Here is a 20,551-nt window from a genome sequence, read left to right as displayed (position 1 = left end):
TGTAATAAAAAAAAAAAGATGTACATTAACAAGTATTGGCAAGGATGTGAAGAAGTTGGAATGCTCATGCATTACTGGTGTGAATAAAAAATGGTGCAACTACTTTGAAAAACAGCTTGACAATTTCCTGAAAAGTTAAATGTAAGTTTATTTTATCCAGCAATTCCACTCATAGGTATCATCAACCCAAAAGAAATGAAAACATACATTCATATAAAGATTTGTATGTGAATGTTCATAGCAGCATTATTCATAAGAGCCAAAAAGTAGAAACAAATGTCTATAAACTGTTGAATGGATAAACAATGTGGCATTTCAATGCAATGGAATAGTATTCAACAATAAAAAAAGAATTAAGTATTGATATTATTGTTATATGTTACATTAGTGAACTTCAAAAATATCATGCTAAGTGAAAGATGCCAGACACAGAAGACCACATATTATATGGAAATGTCCAGAAAAGACAAATACATAAATAGAAAGATTAGTGGTTGCCTGAGGCTAACAGTGGGAACATAGGTTAATGTAAATGGGCATGAGGGATCTTACTATGGTTATGGAAGTGTTCTAAAACTGGGCTGCGGTTATGCAACTTGGGTAAACTTTAGAGAGAAAGACAAACCATTAGAGACTCATAACTGCAAAACAAAGTGTTGCAGATGGGGAGGGTAAGTGGGGGAATGGGGTAACTGGATGACAGGCACTTGAGGAGGGCACTTGATGGGATGAGCACTGGGTGGTGGCAAATTGAATTTAAATTTAAAAATATTAAAATAAATCATTAAATTGTACACTTAAAATGGGTGACTCTTACCATATATAAATTATACCTCATTAAAGTTAACTTTACTAGAATCTCTGTTTCCAACCCTGCCATCTTACTGGAATACAGACTTCTACATCCAGTTGATTACTTGACATCTTTGGATGCCTAATGAGTATCTTAAACTTAACATGGCCCAAAAAGAGTATGTTTTAAAATGAAGTGTAGTTTATATAGTTATACAAATCAAGTGTGTAACTTGATGAATTATACCCCTGTAGAGCCACTACCTGGATTCAGATATTTCCATCAGACCAGAATATTCCTTCACACTTCTCCCCAGTCAGTACCTCTTTCTACCTCTCCAGAAGTAATCACTTTTATGATTCCTATAAGCATTGATTAAATTTGCCTGTTCTTGAACTTCTTATAAATTGGGTCTGGCTTCTTTCACTCAACATGTCTATGGGATCCTTTCAGGTTGTTGTATATATATATAAGTTGTATAATCTTTTTCATTGCTGTTTTTATTGTGCATTCTATGTTTGAACATATTACAATATATTTATACATACTCCTGTTGATGGCCATTTAGTTTAACTACCATTTGGATTATTATTAATAAAGCTGCTGTGAACATTCTCATATGTCTCTTAGTAGCTATAAGCATTCATTTCTATTGGATATTTTCATAGAAGTAGAACTGCTGTCATAAGAGATCCTTGATATTTCCCCTTAAAAGTTATCTTTCTTGAATTTCCCCATATCATAAATACTACCGCTACCTATCTAATTGTTCAAGCTCCAGATACAACTCTTATCTTACCTTTTACCCCATTACTTTTGTCCTTAATTCCTTCTCTGCATAGCAGCTAAGGTTTTAGAAAAGTCAGATCATATCATTCATTTGCCTAAAACCTTTTTTCCCCCAAATTTCCAATAAAGTCTATAAACTCTTTTCCTGAGTTACACACCCCTGTTTTTTCATCTGGCCACTACCTACCTCTGAAACTTTATCTCTTGTGCATGGTGTTCCAGCTGCCTCTGAACTTTCTTTTTGAGTACACAAAGCTCATTCCCAGGGCATTGGTATCAATTCTATTCCATAGCTAAGAGTACTAGTCCTCTGATCTTTGCATGATTGACTCCTTCTGTTCATTCAGATTTCAACCCAAAAGTCACTACATCTGAGAGGCCTTCTCTGAACCCTGAATTTGGTATAGCCATTTGGTCACTAGATTTTACAGTAATGTAATATAGTTCTCTGTAGGGAAATTATGGCTATCCTATTTTTATTCTGTTTTTTATTGTTTGTCTCTCCATAAGAATGTGTGCTCCACAGGAACAAGGAATTCATCTGCCTTATTTATTACATGCTAGTGCTTTATAGAATGAATGTGTTACTTCATTGACAGTTATGGTCCAATTGTCACTTCCTTCAGCGGTTCTTAGAAACTCACATCCCTGTGGATCCCTAGGTGGCTCAATGGTTTAGCACCTGCCTTCGGCCCAGGACATGGTCCTGGAGTCCCGGGATCAAGTCCCACATGGGGCTCCTGGAAGGGAGCCTGCTTCTCCCTCTGCCTGGGTCTCTGCCGCTCTCTCTCTCTCTCTGTCTCTCATGAATAAATAAAATCTTAAAAAAAAAAAAAAAGAAAGAAACATGTAGAGCTGGAGAAAATGGATAATTCAAGTTGTGGGTCTGCCAGGTAGATGGCAGGAAATGAAGATGTTGAGGGTGTTGGCAGGAGAATGCCAGATATGTTATACCCCAGAATCCAGGCTGGAAAGTAAAAGGAAGAAGCTATGTGGGAAGAAAATATGATTTAGAGGAGACTGGGAGGGGGGTGGAATCTTGACACAGCCAAAGAATATTTATATCCAGATTATATTGACATCTGAATCAGAAATAGAGGCCAAAATAGCTGAAGAAGTAAGTATTGGGACTTTCTTGCTCTGCTAGTGGTTCAATAGCATGATTGAATCTTCCTATAAAAACGTATTTTATGTGGTCAGTACTTGGCGCTAGTCAATAAATATTTGTTGAATAGTTTGATAAATTAATGGAAGGATAAAGAAACGGCAAAGAGATGGTAATAGTTAAATGAATGAATGATAGAGTACAAAATTCATGTTCTACTGTGTTGCTTCTGGAAATTAAAAGAAATAATTTCTTGCCATAAATTTGTCAACCTATTTTCAGCTCTCCAGTGATATGAGTAGTCCCACTCCCCACTCCCACTCAGTCTAAGGGACAAGCCAAACTGTTTGGGAGAGCTTTCCTATGGACTCACGATTAAGACTATCCATTTGTATATTCTTCCTATTCCACTAAACTGAACAATACTTTATATAAGTACAGTAAGTTGGCTGTAAAATAAAAACCCCAAGCCCAATTATCACTCAGTTCTCCTTCACTGGCTCTATAAATCAGTGCTATTTTCTAAGTCCAAGATATACTAAAAACCTTACTAAGTACAAGCATCATAAATCATTAACTGATAATTTCCAAAAATTTATTTTAACTCCAGCCAGGAGTAACTCTTTCTGGGATTTATTTTCACTCGCCGGCATGCAGTATTATTTCAGGGTAGTTAATGCTGTAATGTTGAAATGATAAACTAAAAATAGATTTTAAATGAATGCAATAGGAAATGTTGGCAGTAGAATACAGGGTGAATGTTGTAACTTAAGTCTGCAGAGGAATCCATCGGAGCCTTGATAATGTCATCCCCCAGCCCTCAAATAGGAAGGCAGCACCAGGTAGCTTTGCTGACAGCCTGGGAAAGATGTCACTTCCTGAGAGAGAGTGAAGAGAATAAACTTCTTTGAACTCACAGTAGGACAAAGGAATAAGGAAAGGAGAAATAAAGGAGGCAGTAAAGCAATTCCCGAGGAGTTCCCAGAGCACGATGGAGCCAGAGATCTTGTCAGAACTCTTGAGAAAAAACAGAGAGACTCCATTCATCTCTGCTTTACAGTAGGCCCTTTTGTTTGGCTCCTATGGTTGGTTTCTTTTTTCGTATATTACAGAGTTGGAGTCAGGATGATCTGAGGAAAATAGGAGAGAGAGGAAAGAGGACATGAGAATGAAGGAAAGCACTTCCTTTCATCAGAAAAGAAAGTATTTTATTTCCACAGGGAAATGTTCTAAGATAAATTTATCTTCCCCAACCAAGAGACTTCTCTGGAAATGCTCCCCAGGCCAGTAGGCCAGTCCATCCCTGTGGATTTCTGCTCTCTCCAACTAGCTCATTGGCTTTACTTAGACTAGGTACCAGTTCAGTGCCTTAGCTTATCTTTTTTCTCCATCTGAAAATGTAATTTACACCATGGATTGATAGTGATGTTGTAAAACTTGCCTAACGTCTTGGAACATGACTTGTTCATGGACAAAAGCTTTATCTCTGGAAGCTTAATTCTCCTGACATTCAGCAGCAGCTAGTGCCACCACTGTGGAACATTTATCATGTGCTAGTATTATGAGAAACAGTTTACACATAAAACCTCACTGGAAATTAATAATATTTACACATACAAATGTAGAATGACAGGGAAGAAGTTTTCCCCATTCTGCAGCTGAAGAAGCAGAAACACAGGAAATGTAATTAACTTATTACAGAGGTAATAAGTGGCTGAATCTGGACCTGAATCTACATCTGACTCCAGAGCCCACGTTGTTTGAAAACAGTCTTAAATTAGATGAGATAAAACAGTGAGAATAGTGAGTTTGTTGGGAGGCAGAGTTAGGGAAAGACAAAGTTATCCACACTACCACTGAGCTCATGCATTTGTACAGAGAATTGATTGTTAACTAGAAAGTGATGTGATGGTTTTCTTGGATTCCAGGCTAGGCTATTTCTCTTGACCACAGCCACACCCCTTAACCTCCTTAGTCTGCTCAGATCTTATCTATAAAATGAGATGGTCTCTCAGGGCCCTTTCAGCTTCAAAACATTCCCTTAGGATTCCCAGTGGTAGCCTATTTCTGGGTAGCCTGAAGCATGTCACACACCATTTGAAAAAAGGAGGTTAGATGCAAAAATACAAAATTAGGTCAGTAGCACCCAAAGGACTGCCTGTAGGACTAGTGACTGCTGAGTGTCCGAACATTAAAACTAGCAAATGTTTGGGACTGAATGGGTTGGTGTGCTAAGTTTCAGTTGATCGTATTGTTATACTAGTTGCTGTCTATTCTGGATATTATTGCTGTGTAACAAGCAACCCCAAAGCTCATGACTTAAAGCAACTATTTATTTTGCTCACAATTGTGGAGTCACAAATTTGGAAAGGGCTTAGAATGGGCTCTTTAGCCCTGACCCACATGCATCAGCTGGGGTGACTGGGGCTAGTGGATACCCTTCCAAAATGGCCTTCTTACCCATATGTCTGGAGTCTCTCTCCGTATAGCTTCTCATCTACTTGGGCCCCTTTGTATGGCTTAGACTTCCTCCAGCATGGTGGTGTCATTATTTGTACTTCTAACATGGCAGGTAGCTTCCAAAAGACCAAGACAAACTTGCTAGTACTCTTAGAAGCCATGCCCTAAAGTAGAATGTTACTATTATACCTATTAAAGTAATCACAGAGGAATCCAGATTCAAAGGGAGAGGAAGGGGCACCTGAGTGGCCCAGTGCGTGGAGCATCTGCCTTTGGCTCAGGTCATGATCCCAGGGTCCTGGGATCAAGTCCCACATTGGGCTCCCACAGGGAATCTGCTTTTCCCTCTGCCTGTGTCTCTGCTTCTCTCTGTCTCTCCTGAATGAATGAATGAATGAATGAATGAATGAATGAATGAATGAATAAATAAATAAATAAATAAATAAATAAATAAAATATTTAAAAGGGGGGGAGGGGAAACAGCTTCCCCCTTTCAATGGCAAAAGTGTCAATCTGCCATATTGTCCTACCTACCTCAGGATTTGGCCAGAAAGGAGCCACGTAACTATCAGATTTGGAGAAAGTGGAATGAGTCAGGGCAAAGAACTATAATCACCCACTGGGAATGGTATACTTAGCAGTTTGCCTGCCTAGCATTCATGATCCAGCCAGCTCTCTTCTGGCAATAGCACCTTGGGCAACCTGACCTCCTCAGCTCCTAACTCATATGATTTGGATAAAGGATAGATTTTAATCCTGAAATATGTGACTTGGACCTGATCAAACATCTTCAGTGCTTAGAACAGTGCCTGCCACATAGTAGGTGCTCAATATGAATGAATAAAAGAAAAAGATTGCATTCCTCTGGCCACAGGGATTATTTCAGGGATACATGATTCAAGTTATAGGACTTTTTCTAGAATGACTAGGAAAGAACTATCCTCCTTATGCTGGACTTGGAATCTTAAGTATGTAATGCAAAGTTATTGAGAGATACCACAAGGTAAATCCCTGCAAGAAAATAGGACTGGCCTAGTGGAAAGGAAAGCTGAGAGATGAAAAGAAAAAGGCAGAGTCTTGATAACATTGTTTGACATCCAGCTAGGCCTAAAGTTAGTCTGTCTCTTAGACTATTCAACTAACTAGCCAAAATCCAAAACACTGACACCAGCAAATGCTGACAAAGATGAGGAGCAACAAAAACACACTCATTGCTGGGAATACAAACTGGTACAGCTAGCCATCTTGTAGGACAATTTGGTTGTTTCTTAAAAAGCTGAACGTAGGGATCCCTGGGTGGCGCAGAGGTTTGGCGCCTGCCTTTGGCCCAGGGCGCGATCCTGGAGACCCGGGATCGAATCCCACATCAGGCTCCCAGTGCATGGAGCCTGCTTCTCCCTCCGCCTGTGTCTCTGCCTCTCTCTCTCTCTCTCTGTGACTATCATAAATAAATAAAAAATTTAAAAAAAAAAAAAAAGCTGAACGTAATCTTACTGTTCAATCTAGTAATTTTGTTCATTTACCCAAATGAGTTAAAAAAATGTTCACACAAAAACCTGCACATGAATGTCTATGGCAGTTTTATTCATAATTGCCCCAAATTGGAAACAAACAAAATTTTCTTTAATAGATAAATGGATAAGTGAACTATGGTACATCTATTCAATGGACTATTTTTCAGATATAAAATAAATAAGCCATGGAGTCACAAAAAGTCATGGAGGAAACTTAAGTGCATATTGTTAATTGAAAGAAGCTAATATGAATCAGCTAAAAGCTTATATCCTGTATTATTCCAACTATATCACATTTTGGAAAGGGCAAAACTATAAAAGGGCTCAAGTCGGGGGGAGAAAGGAAGGTATGAATAGGTGTAGCACAGGGCATTTTTAGTGCAGTGAAAATATTCTGTGTGACATTATATTGGTGGATATGTCCCATTGTATATTTGTCAAAACCCACAGAATATACTGTACAGAGAATGAACCCTAAGATAAACTATGGACTTAGTTATTGTATCAATATTGGCTCATCAGTTGTTATAAATGTACCATACTAATATAAGATATTAATAATAGAGAAAACTACTCAGGGGATAGATGGTGTAAGAGATGGTATATGGAGACTCTACTTTCTGCTTTGAAAACCTAAAATTAAAAAAAAAATTAAAAAAAAAAAAGAAAACCTAAAATTGCTGTAAAAAATAAGCTACAAGTCAATACATCTTCTTTTTAGCTTAAGCAAGCTTAGGTTAGTTTTCTGTCACTTGTGATTTTAAAAAGCTCTAAGGGGTGCCTGGGTGGTTCACTTGATTAAATGTCTGGCTCTTGACTTTGGCTCAGGTCATGATCTCAGAGTCATGAGATGGGAGTCCCATGTCAGGCTCTGCGTTGGGCTTTATACTGAGCTTGGAGCCTGTTTAAGATTCTCTCCCTCTCCCCCTCCCCACCCTGGCTTGCTCTTTCTTTCTCTCTCTAAAGAAAAAAAATTCTAAGAGGTCTTGAGATGAATCTGGTTTAGTGGCCGGGAAATGACATGAGAAAACTGTGACAAGACTCAATTGTGCCCCAACAGCAGGCAGCATGGGATGTGATGATTTCCCAACAACAGGCAGCACTATGGTCAGTTTCCCCATGACTTTGGTGATTAGAGAAATGCAGACAATATGCCAGCCAGAACCAGGGTGCCCAGTCAGGGGTGAGACTCTGAACTAGAGAATGGAGAATGGAAAGAGCAAGATGGGAGCCAAAGTATTGAAGAAACTGTCAAGACAGTCCCAAGGAACAAGGCAAAAGCCAGATATCAAGAAATGGAGGAGGCTTACAGTGTCAGAGTAGTGATGCCTCCACCAGGCCCTGATCTGGAGGTGGAAGGAGAGTGAGCTTGTAAGAGATGATTGTCTGCCCCACCCCTAGAGGGCAGGAGGGAACAAAGGAGGAGAGGAGCTCTGTGTTTTAGGCAAGACAGCACCCAGTTTGATTGCCACACTAGCCTACAACAGACAAAAAAAGTCTGTTAGGAAAAGCAAACTGAAATGGAGAAAGATGTCAATCTCTTTATCTCCAGAAAAACCAGGGGGTACCCTCTGCCTCCAAACACAGACTCCATGAGAAGAGTCCCCTTTAAATATAATTCCTGAAAGCCCACTAGTTTCTTTAAACCCAGATCCCAGCACTGTTAGTTCTTTTCTTATGACAAGTTGATATTATTCTTCCTCCCTTCTTCTTTCCACACGTAACTGCCCAACTTTCTGAATAAGTTTTGTATGACCTAACAGGTGCTACAGAATCATCTATGAGCAATGTTTTAACTGTTTCTCCAAAGAAGCTTGGACAATGAAAAGAACCTGGATTTCAGCACCAGGCTCAATGTGTGTTTTGACATCAGGTAATGCTAATAAAGTACATTATTGATCTTGGTTGTAATTAAGAACTCTCCCTGTAGGCAACCAAAATGATCTCTTCTTTTTTGTTAATGACTTTAGTTTAATAAACTGATGTTTATGTTTAGAGAGATAGGTTAAAAAGCCCACCAAGAGCTCTTCTCTTTCCCCCCAAAAAAAGAACTGAGTCCATGAAATACAAAGATACATGCACCATAAGGATTGAGTAACGTGGGAAGGGTGTCTTTGAATAAAGACATAGTTTAATCAACAAGGAGAGGCTTGACCTGAACAGAAGCTCCTCAGATTTAGAGACCTAGCACTGTGATGCAGTTTCCCAGGGAGACTGATTGGGCAACAAGGGGAGCTTTGAATCCAAGAATGGCTGTTTTTGTATATTTTATGTATTGGTGTTTCAAATAAAATTTCCATTGAAAAGGATATTTCACTAATTTCCCTTAAAAACAAAAATTTAAAGACATAAAAATCACTGCCCAAGACATAATTAGTTGAATAAAGATACATTGCTGCTGAGACTTGGGAATGAAAAGGAGCACCTGTGTCAGTGGTGGTCTTCTTGAGTCAGTAGAACCACTGGCACTGTGATCTTCATTCTTTGATTTCTGCTACCTGTCCAGGGACAGTTAAGAAGTTTTCCTGGACTTGACTCACCTTCAGGGTTTTGCTCAAATGTCACTTCTCAGTGAAGCCTACTCTGACCAGACTGTATAACATGTCAAACGCATGTTGCCCAATAGGTACTCCCAGTCACCCTTACCTGATTTTTCTTTTATTCCTTAGCACTTTATCACTAACATACTATATAATTTACTTACTTATTACACTCCCCCTGAGACCACCTTGATTTAATGAAAATAGCAGCTACTATCAATTTTGTTCATTGCTGAACCTAAAACAGTGCCTGGAATATGGTAGGTGCTCACTAAATATTTTTAAAATGCTGGATGTGTTGTTTCTCCTTTCACCCTTGGCTGAATCATGGGAGAGAAAATGAAGAGGAACAGTATACTACATGCATTCAGAGATGAGCATTTGGCCAGGTAATATAATGCTGGATTGGTTCATTGGCCAAATTTTAGCAATTCCTCCCTGGATTTTATATAACTCCTTAGCTCCTGCGTTCTCTCTCTCTCAATCTCTATCTCTTTCTCTTTCATAATCAAATTTACTGGAGAATAGTCTACATTTCTCATCTCCACTGTTTAATCATCCTCCTCTCCTACATTCATTGTAGTTCTTGCAGTGAAACAACTTTCTTGAAGGTCACTAAAGATGTCTTTTACCGAAACCAATTGTACAGTTTTTAGTCCTCTGTCTCTTGACCTTTCTACTCCCTCCCACTTAAAAGTGTCTCTTCCTTTGGCTTTCATACTCTTCTGGTTTTCTTTCTTCCTCTGTTAGTTTGACCCCTCTCCAGTTCTTCACAGGGTCTCTTTACTCTGTTCTTGAAATGCTGTGGTCCATGCCCATGTGGTATCCTTGGACCTCCTTCATCCATCTGCTCAGATTCTCCCTACTGATCCAGCTGCTCTATGACTTCAACAATGCCCAAGACAATAACAGTTTCCAAACTCTATCTCTGGTTTAACCTACCCTCCTAAAGTTTAGATCTACACATTCCTCTGCCTCCTTAGCCATCTTTACTCTAGTGCCTCATAGGCACCTCAAACTCAACATGTCCAAATTCAGACACATCCTCTCCCTCCCAAATCTGTAACATCACTTTCCCCACAATTGCCCAGCCCATTAAGCTGCAAATCATCTATAACTTCTCCTTCTCTTATAAATACCACATTTAATCAGTTATCAAGTCCTATCAATTCTCTCTCCAAAGCATCTCCTTAATTATATCATTCATGAATCTATCATTATTTATTCCCTCAGTTTTTATAGGAACTTCCTAAGTGGTCTCCTTAACTGGCAACTAATTTCCCATGATAAAGTGATGTTTCCTTAAAATTCCCCAGTAATTCTCTATGATCTTCAGTCTAAAATGCAAACTCCTCAGTAAGGCATGCAAAGCTTCATGATCTGTTCTGCCTGTCACTCCACCCCTATGCCCCACCAGGCTCCTCCATGTCACCATATGCAGCTGTAGTGAAATTTTTTTTTTCTGAAACACCCTCACCCACCTTTGCCCTGGCAGTTCCACCTGTCTTTCAAGATTTCATTTATGTGTCAGATCCTCTGATTAGGTACCCCAGTGCTTACTTATATCAAACACCTATTGTTCTTTTCTTATTTTCAGTTTTGTCTGCCTTCCCAACTAGATAGGGGGCTACTTGAGAAGAACATCATTCTCATTTACCTAGATATTCCCCATCCCTACCCATAAAAAGTAGATACAGTGCCTGCTTCCTAACAAGTGCTTGATAAATGTATGTTGGATGAATGAATGTCTTCAAGCTGGGAATAAGTACATGGGGGTCAAGACAAGATCTGACAAAGGGTAGTGGACATCTGTTATTCTTTTTGGCCACCCAGTATCTGAACCTTCCTCCCATGTCTGGAGAATTTCTGACTCTTAGTGGGAGGCAGAGCCTACCTCACACTCTTGATGCTGAAGATACCAGCAACTCACTATCCATCTCTTGTAGCTGTGGCAAAGGCTCTAGTCTGACTTCCTGCAATGAAATGGACCGTCTTCTCCAAGACTTTGAATGGGAAGCTTGCACTTTAGATAGATGGAACTGAAAACGGTGGCCATTAGGCAAAATTTGCATTCCAGGGCTACAACAGCAGTGGTGCAAGTAGTAACATCTAGAGTCTGATCCCACAGGTTTCAAAGGTAGAGTAGCATTTAACCAAGATACAGTGCAAAAGAAGACCAGGTAAAATTCCAGGGGCATCAAAGTCTTAGCAGGACCAAGTGGGACTGCATAACCTGCTTGCTCAAGTGCCAGCTGGCCTGAATTTTACCCCTGTCCTTCCTCAAAGCAAGGTTAAGAATAGATCTGATTATACCTTTGGGATCTGGAGTAACCTTTCTTTAAAAAAGAAAAAAATCCTGAATGCTTGTTGTAGAGTCAGAGCCTGTGTATTCCGTGGCATGCCTAGAGTTTAGGGCCAGATGAGACCTGTTAAAGGCTACAAGAGAGCTGGAGTTTGGTTCCAGCCAGCCTTTCTGGGAAGAATGAATCGCTGAGGTAGAATGGCTATATTTGTGAGCCAGGGAACAATGCCATTTAAGAAGAAACAAAAGCCCAGACAGACCATGTGATCTGTCAGCCTCTTGGAAGCCAGTTTGTCTGAGGACTTGTCACCTGAGTGACACTTCAGTGTGGCTGGTGAGTGAAGTCTTTCCCTGCTCACATGATCTAATGCACTGTTTACTCAGCACATCTCAATGAGATCCTTGTGTTTTGACATTCCTCTGCCAATCCCCTCTTCCCCCTTCAATCAACCTGACTTCTGAGATACTAGTGCCTCATTTCTTCCTGGTTAAAATCTACTCTGTCGATCAAAACTAGATTGTGAGCTAGTCTGTTAAGTAAGTAAAAAACATACTTCATCATACAATAATTTTCCCTGGCACCAGCACCCTCACTCCCTGGAAAATTGAATAATGTAGTGGCCTTATTAGAACTGAGGCATGACCAAAGTTCATATCCTAGTCTTAGTGAGGTCTTTATAGAGATGTGAAATGAGTCAGAAGGATAGCAGTTACAATATACCAATATTTATCTGGGTAATTTATCACCATGGGCTTTTTTTTTAAGTATTTATTTATTTATTTATTTATTTATTTATGAGAGAGAGTGAGAGAGGCAGAGACACAGGAGGAGGGAGAAGCAGGCTTCATGCCGGGAGTCCAACGCGGTACCTGATCCCGGGACCCCAGGATCCCGCCCTAGGCCAAAGGCAGGCGCTAAACCACTGAGCCACCCAGGGATCCCTCACCATGGGCTTCTAACATCCCAGGGAGCAGAGGTACCAAGGGCCCACCCTCTCCAGTAATATACTCTGTATCAATACACTGCAGTGCCTAAAATCAGTAGCAGTAATGTCTTTGAAACAATGCGTAGTTCCAAAACTACGTATGACAATGCCCCATGTGTTGTGGGAGGAATCATTAACAGCCACTGACACATCCACAGTAGTAGACCTTTAGGGAATTAAATCTAAGATAAGGAAGAAGACAGCTTGGAAAAAGAAAAGTCTAATCCCATTATGGAAGCCAGTCATGGAAGCCAGTTATGGGTGAGGCACCACAGTGATCATCCTGAAGAGCCAAGGTACTTGGGAACTCAGAAAGAAAGATGAGTCAATAGCTCAAATAAGGAGAACAATCTAGGAAAAGCCACCGGGGGCCAGGAGAACAATTTGAAGGCAAAGCTAGTATGAAAATCCATTGGTAGCATCTCCAAGGCCTTTCTTATGGAATTTAAATGGTTCTCATTCACAAATGTCTTCTAAATGCATCCTCCCCTGAAAACTACTCCCCTGAGCCACATCTTGGAATATAGGACATCTGAGATGTTGGAGGAGATCATCAAGAGGATATGACCATAAGCTGACCTAAGAACTGGACGTGGGCAATCAGAGGCTCCTCAACCCTCCCCTATCTTTGGAATGTGCATTCTTCGCACTGTTGCTGCACTAGGAGCCACTTCAAGGATACAACCTTGAGAGAGCAATGAGCAATGTGTTATTTAGATTATCTTGACTGTATATGCAACTGAACCCCAATTAAGGCCTTTATATAAACTCTAAAGGTGCTAGTTCATGGGTGGGAGATTTATTCTTCTTGTGGCCATCAAGACAAGCCATGTACATAAGCTCCTTTGCTTATTAAAATGGCCAACTGCCAATCTGGAGAGGTCTGCTTCTTTCTTTAGTCTCTCCTTGCCCTCCATGTATGGAGACCAGTTTTGGATGTCGTTTGGGGAGCTCCCAAGGCTGTGAACCAACAGTGCAAACCAAGGGAACTGAATCAGAATGGAAAAGCATAAAAAATTTAAAATTCCATAAAAAATAGAATTCCCTGGAAGAGCACTTTTAAAGCACTCTAAAACTATCAAAGATGACAACACTCAAGTCTAAGAAAAGTACAAACACAGAATATGACTTTTGCTGTTATTGTCCCAGGGATATCATGAAACTGAATGTGTTACGGGAGGAATCATTGCGTGCAGAGGACCCTGAATCCAGCCCTTAGACCCAGGCATCCAGGGTCTCTGCCGGTAGCACTTTGCTCTAGAGAATTCTACTCAAGGAGTCCTAGGCCAAGAGATGTGCCCACTTAGCACCTCTCCCCTTCTAGATCATGCTGCAGGTTCTTGGGACCCAGGAATTCCCTGACTAGACCATCCTAGGTGGAAAACTTTCTTCCTCAAGTCTGTAGTACTGAAGGACCAAATAGCAGATGTGTGTATTTCCAGTCAGGAAGAGGGTTCAGAGGGTAACTCGTTGGGGAAGGATGGGACAGCATTGGAACCTGCAGGCTGAGAAGTACAAATGCATGTGCTAGTGACCCCTGAAGGTACAAGACAGAATCAGGAGTGGCACAAAAAGGGAACTTGGCCTCAGACTTGTTTTTATTTTTACTCCAGTCCTGCAAATATTAGGAACAAATCTGCCTAATGCATTATTTCTGTGTCAGCACATCTGCTAAGGGATGGGCCCCAAACTGTTGGACATCCGCTAGGTAATGAGAATGAGGAAGATGACAGGCCTCAGCTGGGCAGATGGGATGTGCACATCTGCTCCCTTACTTCCTCATTATGATCTCTGGGGAAAGGTTGAATCTAAACACAGAGACTCCTCCACCCCCAAGTCTTCCCAAGAGAATGTTCCAAAGCAAATCCATAAATGAGGATTTTTAAAGAAACTCTTTGCAATTAAAACTAGAGGACATTATGGGAAACCATTCAGTTTTTATGTAATTTCTGATACATGGCCCTTGTCCTGCAAGGGGCTGAGCAATTTGTCTTCTGCATCTCTTTTTGACAATTTGTCTTCTGCATCTCTTTTTGAGCTTACCAGTCAAGACTGAGAAACCACTAGTGAAAAAGAAAGTCTGCAAGACTGGGATATTAAGCATTGAGTAGTTCTTAAGGGAAGAAAACCAAGTGGAGTGACCTGATACGCTAACCCTTTGAAAATATGGAAAGTCCTAGAACATTGATAGTTCTATAGACCATTCCCAATTACCCCCCAGAGTTGTCTCTGGGTATCCATATGCCCTGGCCTTTGGCTCTGAGAGCTGCAGGGACAAGAGGGCAAGGAAGGGTCAGGTTCTTCAGAGAAGTTTATAACATATTTAGACTGAAGTCTACCTGCCCTATGCTCCTACCTCCACCTCCAAAGAAGGTAAAGACTTGTTAATAAGACCAGAAAGCTTTTCCCCAGTGGTTGGTAAGAGAAAGAGGTTACAAAAACAGTGAAAGGAATTAGAAGAGAGATTTAATCCACCTCATCTCTAGCTCTGGGTTCCAAATGTTTTTTTTTAAATACCCACCAGTCTTCCTATTTTAATATTTACAGGGCCATGGTGGGTTTTTCCATTTCAGGTTGATGTCATTCCCAGGCTGCAGGTTTCCCGATATCCCATCTGCTAATGCAGTTGACTCCTGCAGACACAGACCCATTCACTCTGGTCTGAGAGGGCATCCTTCCTTCCTGTTTTTGCTGCAGCCTGGAAAGTGATGCCTGGAAAAAGGGACTGAACTTACTGCTCATCAAATCTCCATGACGTCAGAGTTTCTTTCCTTTGGCTCCTCACTCGTCTCTTCAAAGGTGGCCCTCTAAACCACCCTGACCCTGTGTCCCTGGAAGGAACAGAGAGCCTGGAATAGACCCAGCTTTACACTCCAAGATTTCCCTGTCCCATTCCACTTACAAAAATTTCAGAGATGAGTTTTACCTCCTCTCCAGGGACAAGTGCAGATCCTGAGACATATAGCATCTAGTAAACCTTGCATTGTTAGTAATAAGAGTTTGATATAGGAGATAAACACCTAACTCCAGTGGAACTAGATTTGTGCCATATTGTATAACCTCATCATGTGTTGGGGTACCTCCTTGTGTGTGACAGTACAATCGTCTGTTGACGATTCTAAGATGGGATGGATAAGGCTTATGAAAACTTAGCCATTCAAACAATATAATATAAAAGAAAATTTTAAGAGCAGGCAATTTTTATCAGTCCAAGTATAATTTTAATAAAGTATGAGTGCTTCAAAGTACAAAGCTGACTCTTATTCAAAACCTACTTATGACATTATCGAAAGGGTAGCAATGAAAAGAATGGTAATAGATGTCTGCATGCATGCACACAAATACACACACACATACACAAACACATGCACACGGACAACAATCAAGTTCTACTATTTGCTACAATTGAGGATGGTGACAGAAACTAGAAGTTGGGAATGGGAGTTTAAAATCCCATTACAGGGACACCTGGGTGGCTCAACGGTTGGGTGTCTGCCTTTGGCTCAGGGCATGATCCTGGGGTTCCGGGTTCCAGTCCTGCATCAGGCTTCCCGCAGGGAGCCTACTTTTCTCTATGCCTTCTCTCTGTGTCTCTCATGAATAAATAAATAAAAATTTTTAAAATAAAATAAAATCCCATTACAATGTAAGTTCTTCCTCCTGATGCCCACACCTTAACTGTGGGCAGATCTTCCTCAGACTTGTTGATGCTTAGGAAGATTCACAACACATAGAAGGAACTTATGCATTTATCATAGAGAGCCATTGTAATTATTCAGTACTTACTAAAGGTAAAATAGAATGCTTTTTTAGTTTCCTCACATCCATGTTATAGTTACTGTGTGGATGGATGGAAGAAAAATCAGAGGAAAGCAACGGGATGAAGGGATAAGGTTAAGTATTTAAATGACTGACTTTTTAGTTTATTCCAATTTTTTTACTTCACATATACTCTTCAGTGATAAGGAGAACATTTTATTGCTTCTCAAACAAGAAAAAAGTACATTCAACTTTTCCATTTTGATAACAAAGAAAGTATTTTGTTAGCTGTTTTCCAAATGTTCAACATTCTCCTCACCCATATAAAATTTCAGGTACCTTGAATTCAACTAATAAATTTTTTCATATCAAATATTTTAAAGGGAAAGTGAATCCAAGTAATTTCTGAAATGTATATGTTTTAGACATTGAGCCTCCCCTGAATTCATTGTGCCCCTGCACTGATAAACAGCAATATGTTGTGAATAGGATGGCCTCACATCCAGCCCCAGAGGTAGGATCTAACTTGTCAAGCCAAGTAGAGTAGTTCCATCTCCTTCTTTGTATATCATGGTAACAAAAGTCCAAGACTTGTTCTGATGGAAAAGAAATACTCTTTCCTCTCTGCCTCTCTCTCTCCTCCAGCTAAATGAGGATGGGAAAGCTTGAAGCCCTGGCGGCCATGTGGTGACTGGGGGAGCTAGCCTTTAAAACAAAATGACACTGTGAAAAGCAGAGAGGTGACACACAAAGAGTTGGTCTTTGGTACACCTTTGAGCAAAGCCTGCCCTGACTCCAGACTTTTCAGTAATAAAAGCTGTACTTTGTTTAGTCATTTGAGTTGGGATTTCTTCCACTAAGATGCAAATGTACCATGCCAGATACAGCACATCTACGTGTCTTCAACCATGTGGGTTATTTTATTTTCCTTATAGAAATCCATCATATACTGAAAATTATGAACTTCTTTCCTTTGAAAGGTATTCAGTCAAAGATGAAATGCAGATCTGGAAAAAAATGGAAAATATTTCTTAACACCAAAGGTTGGATTAAATTCCTAATGACAGGGCAGCCCTGGTGGCGCAGCGGTTTAGTGCCGCCTGCAGCCCAGGGCGTGATCTGGAGACCCTGGATCGAGTCCCACGTCAGGCTCTCTGCATGGAGCCTGCTTCTCCCTCTGCCTGTGTCTCTGCCTCTCTCTCTCTCTCTCTCTCTCTGCATCTCTATGAATAAATAAAATCTTAAAAAAAAAATTCCTAATGACACAATGTAGTAAGTAAACAAGCCTGAGGTCACCCGTGCTTGCCAGGGCCAGGTCTTGAGTTAAGACCTGTTTTATGATATTTTAATTTATCAGTTAACCTTTTCACTGTCAGGGGAAAGCATATTTCAGAGGGATAGAAACTTGGAAACTGACCATCTGAACAAAGTCAGCAAATATATAGGTTTGACAACCTGACACTTCTAAGGAGCATTTGACCTGACACTTCTAAAGAGCATTTAACACCAACCATGGTCTAAAGTAAGCATAAAATGATTTAGCGGTCCCAGAGAAATCTCTTTTGAGCAAGAACAGGTGACACTAGGTAAAAGGCCATTGTCGAGTCTAGGAGAGTAAAATTACCAGCAGTGGAATTAAAAGAAATTCAAGATCCCCAAAGCAAAGCCTCTGTAGTCACAGCACTACAGCATTTTCCTCAATGGAAATATGACCAATCAATTCCTGCTTTCTCCAGAAAGGATTCCATCGATTTCTTTTCCATCCATTCCATGAAGTTTTCTTTCTTTCTCTTTCTTTCTTTCTTTCTTTCTTTCTTTCTTTCTTTCTTTCTTTCTCTTTCTTTCTTTTTAAAATTTATTTATTTGAAAGAGATACAGAGCAGGAGGTGGGGAGAAAGATGGAGGGCAAAGAGAGAAGCAGACTCCCCCCTGAGCAGGAAGCTGAATGCGGGCTCCATCCCCGGATCTTGGCATCATGACCTGAGTGGAAGGCCGACTTTTACTGACTGAGCCAACCAGGTGCCACCATGATGTTTTTCTCCTTATCAAACTCTTTGTGATAGTCTTATGTGTCATCTTGATTAAGACGGTACCTAGGCCTTTAATCAAACACTAATCCAGGTATTGCTGCATAGATATTTTGTAGATACCCTTGATATCTACAATCAGCTGACTTTAAGTAAAGGAGATTACCCTTGGTAGGGTGAGCAGGCCTCTTCCAATTACTTAAAGGCCTTAAGAGCAAAGACTGAGGTTTCCTGGAAGAAAAGGACATTCTGCCTCAAGCCTGCAGCAAGTCCTGCCTGTTTCTAGCCTGCTGGTCTGTCCTGTGGATTTTATTTTTTTATTATTATTATTTTTTAATTAATTTTTTTAAAAGATTTTATTTATTTATTCATGAGAGACACAGAGAGAGAGAGGCAGAGACACAGGCAGAGGGAGAAGCAGGCCCCATGCAGGGAGCCTGATGTGGGACTCTGTCCTGGGACTCCAGGATCACACCCTGGGCCAAAGTCATGTGCTAAACCACTGAGCCACCCAGGGATCCCCTGTCCTGTGGGTTCTAGACTTGTAGGTTCCCACACCTTTGTGAGCTGATTTCTTAAAATTTTTCTCTATATATAGATGATCAATGGACACATGAGAAAGAGTGATGCATAAATAGATAACATACATAGATGAGTAGATAGGTATTTAGATATAAATACATAAATATACCCAACATATATGTATTTGTGCACATGCATGTACATGTGCATGCACACACACACACACACACACACACACATATATCTTGGTTCTGTTTCTCTGGAGAGCCCTGAATTATATACATTATTCAATAAGCCAGATAGGACAAACCTAACATTGCCCTGTTGAAGATCAAGAAATTGAGAGAGAATCCTTGGGATGTAAGACACCACTATTCAGTGACTGAGGGAGACAGTGATGTATAAATAAGACCTCAAAAATGCCGTGTGATAGAGTGGAAACCACAGAGAAAATTTTCCACAACCAGAGAAAATATTTTACCATTGAGACTTTCTTAAAACAGGCAGCCTTTTTCCTGATAATGTCCATAGATAAAGGAAAAACAACAAGCTCTCTAGTTGAAATAATTTGGAACTAGTTACATAGAAGGAAGGATAAAGCTCACCCATCCTTCTTTTCCTTATTCTGTACACAAAACCATCTGGTTCCTTCTTCGTTGTTGTTATAATTTTATTATTAATCACATAGAGCATGAATTTATGGCAGGCTCCCTTAAGAGGGAAAAAGATTGCACAGAGAGTTTTAAATTACTTATATTATCCCTATAAAATCAGTTGATTAATGTGTCAGTACAGTCCAAACTCAAGTCATGTGTCCATCACTTTTTGTTGTCTATATTAAGCATTTGTTGTGTACCCCATGCTATGCCAGGCCATAGGAGCTATGGGCTTATCTTCAAAGAGCTTATTTTCTAGTCAGGGACAAAGATGAACCTTTGAAAAGCGAAATGAATAATATGACTCAGTGTAGAACTGAATGCTAGCAGATATAAAGAAGATGCTATTTACCATTGGATTTTGATAAAGATGATTATAAAGGGCTCAAATTCTCAAAGAAGATTTCATAAAGAAGACATGTACACATCACTAGTAAAGATGTAAGATTCTTTGGCATTAAAACAAAATTCGCAGGGTGCCTGGGTGGCTCAGTAGGTTAAGCATCTGCCTTCAGCTCAGGTCATGATCCCAGGGTCCTGGGATCTAGCCCCACATCGGGCTCCCTGCTCAGCAGGGAGTCTGCTTCTCCTCTTCCTCTGCTGTTCCCCCTGCTTGTGCTCTCTCACTCTCTCTGTCAAATAAATAAATAAAAATCTTTTTAAAAATTCTCTGTGATTTAACCCAGAGTTATTTAACCCAGTTTAGCCATAGCATTCTGTCTGCAAAATGGAAACAGTGCATCTTTCTGGATCAGAAATGATGCTTTTAGCTGAAAATTACAGTGCCTAATCACATTTTATGTGCTTAACTATTTGCTAGGAAAAGAAGTGAATGGATGGGAATTATGTCTGGTTTGGGAACTATCTATATAAAACAATAGAAAAACAGAGTGGTAACAATGCTAATGCTGTGCTTGGGCGAGCTGTCAACCTTAATTTGGGACTTGTCACCATCTGTGTCCTGAAAGTAAGCCACACATTGGAAGATCCCTTAGGAATAAATAACCTAGGAGGTCATTCAACAAGGAGCCTCAGAAACTTGAGAAGAAGGGTTTCACTTTTGGCCTCTGGAGAAAATGAATATAATTCAGATGATCA

The 20,551-nt window shown here is 40.2% G+C and overlaps 1 protein-coding gene across 2 annotated transcripts in view; it reads right to left on the bottom strand.

Annotated features, from left to right (window-relative positions):
* The window catches only part of FAM107B (family with sequence similarity 107 member B), a 224,793-nt gene that overhangs the window by 184,652 nt on the left and 19,590 nt on the right, over positions 1-20,551 (bottom strand). The gene's annotated exons all lie outside the window — the stretch shown is intronic.

Source organism: Vulpes lagopus, chromosome 8 (assembly GCF_018345385.1).
Source record: "Vulpes lagopus strain Blue_001 chromosome 8, ASM1834538v1, whole genome shotgun sequence".
NCBI lineage: Eukaryota > Metazoa > Chordata > Mammalia > Carnivora > Canidae > Vulpes > Vulpes lagopus.
The sequence above is the reverse complement of the archived record's forward strand: the minus strand, read 5'-3'. Positions and strand labels throughout refer to the sequence as shown.